Genomic DNA, 1,079 nt, shown 5'->3' on the forward strand with positions numbered 1-1,079 from the left:
CACTGTAGCTGTCTTCAGACACTCCAGAAGAGGGCATCAGATCTTGTTACAGACGGTTATGAGCCACCATGTGGTTGCTGGGATTTGAACTCCGGACCTCCGGAAGAGCAGTCGGGTGCTCTTACCCACTGAGCCATCTCTCCAGCCCCAGAGTTCAGTCTTTAAGGACAGAGTTTCCCCACCCTGGCTAATCTTCACTGACCTTTGCAGCTCCCTTGGTCATTTCTGTTCCTACTTCCATGAACGACACAAAGTCACAAATAAAAAGGTCCCATCGAGAGCGCTTGCTCTGGGTAGCATGTTTGTGTGGTGAGCTGTTCCACGGAGAGGAGGGGGTTCCTCACCTTGTTTTATGCTGTAGGGAAAGGTGTGCCCCAGGCTAGAGACCCATGATGCTGTCTATCTGCTCTTCCTACCGACCCCACCTTTCCCCTTTTTTCTCCCACGTTGACTCATCCTTGATGACAGCGGCTTTTCTAACAACATGTCTCTTATCTAGGGCTTTGCTGAGTGTGACCTTCTTACCACAGTAGAAGAATGTCCACCAGCAAGTCCCCAGGGCAGATCCTGTCACTGTTAGAAAGAGCCATGCTGAGTGATGAGACACCTGGCAGTTCGTGATGACATGACCTGCCCTGTTCAGGACATCTCAGACTGACCGTTTGCTCAGGGGTGATGACAACTGAGATAAAATTCTTGTCTGCAATTCTTTAAATTGGCTGGACCAAAGTCTAGACGCCATGCCTGAAGCCAGTGCACTAGAAATCTGTGGGTGGCCAGCAGTGAGCTGTGCTGAGTGGTAACATTCAGTCCTAGGGGTGTGCCTGGGGCCACGTTTTTTGTAGGGCTTTCTTTGAGGTTGATTTGGGGCCTTGCCACAATAGGTATTTGCAAATTTGACTTACTAGCATCAGTGATTTTACTTACTTAAATATTAATCATGCTGTATAACTTTTTTCTTTATAGGAAGATTTCAAACAAAGGCGAAACTCAGAAGGCTCGTGTGTATCTGTTTGCATATATGGAAAAGTCTGACAAAAATAACTCGTTGACGCTATCCTCTATTACCCATGATTTAA

The sequence above is a fragment of the Mus pahari genome, chromosome 4 (assembly GCF_900095145.1).
Source record: "Mus pahari chromosome 4, PAHARI_EIJ_v1.1, whole genome shotgun sequence".
NCBI lineage: Eukaryota > Metazoa > Chordata > Mammalia > Rodentia > Muridae > Mus > Mus pahari.